Raw genomic sequence first — 686 nt, 5'->3', positions numbered from 1 at the left:
TCGTCCGCGCACCAAATCTTTCAAACTTTCCAATCGCGCGATACGAGCGATGACAGATTGTCTCACACCGATCGATAATCGTGGATTTCGACTCTGCTCATCGAGCGAATCGACGAATTCGTCGACACGCTCTTCCCACGTGATAAAGTGTTCTCGCGTAATCAACCGGGTGGCTTGCTCGTCCAGATCTCTTATCGTTTGCTCCATATTCTTTTTAGCACGAATACACAAATATATCTTTCTCACTCTGTGCAAATAGGGCACATGTTACACGGCATTATTTGAAACAACGGACATTCGCATCCCCAGCATGAATAACCATCGTGGAGTATAAATTCTTCGGTAGTGTGTCTTCGTAAGAGACGAAGATACGAAAATTGATTATTTCCTCTAATGACACATGAGGAACAATATCTTCTCAAACTTTCGTGTTCTTCGTCTATATAATAGAACTCAAGCATGCACATTACATCTGTGATATGCAGATCATGCACATCATCTAGGTACAATAATCCATGTCTTTCTAATTCGATCACTTCGTTGTCCATACCACTATCATTACTTGAGTCATCGGAAAAATCTTCTTCTATTTCCATCAATTCTTGATCATCTTCCTCATGCGCTACTTCTACCTCCATGTAATCGTTTGGTGGTATCATTTCTTCGATAGATCGGAAGAGCACACG

This window comes from Wasmannia auropunctata, unplaced genomic scaffold (genome assembly GCF_000956235.1).
Source record: "Wasmannia auropunctata unplaced genomic scaffold, wasmannia.A_1.0 LD336101.1, whole genome shotgun sequence".
Classification (NCBI taxonomy): domain Eukaryota; kingdom Metazoa; phylum Arthropoda; class Insecta; order Hymenoptera; family Formicidae; genus Wasmannia; species Wasmannia auropunctata.
The sequence above is the reverse complement of the archived record's forward strand: the minus strand, read 5'-3'. Positions refer to the sequence as shown.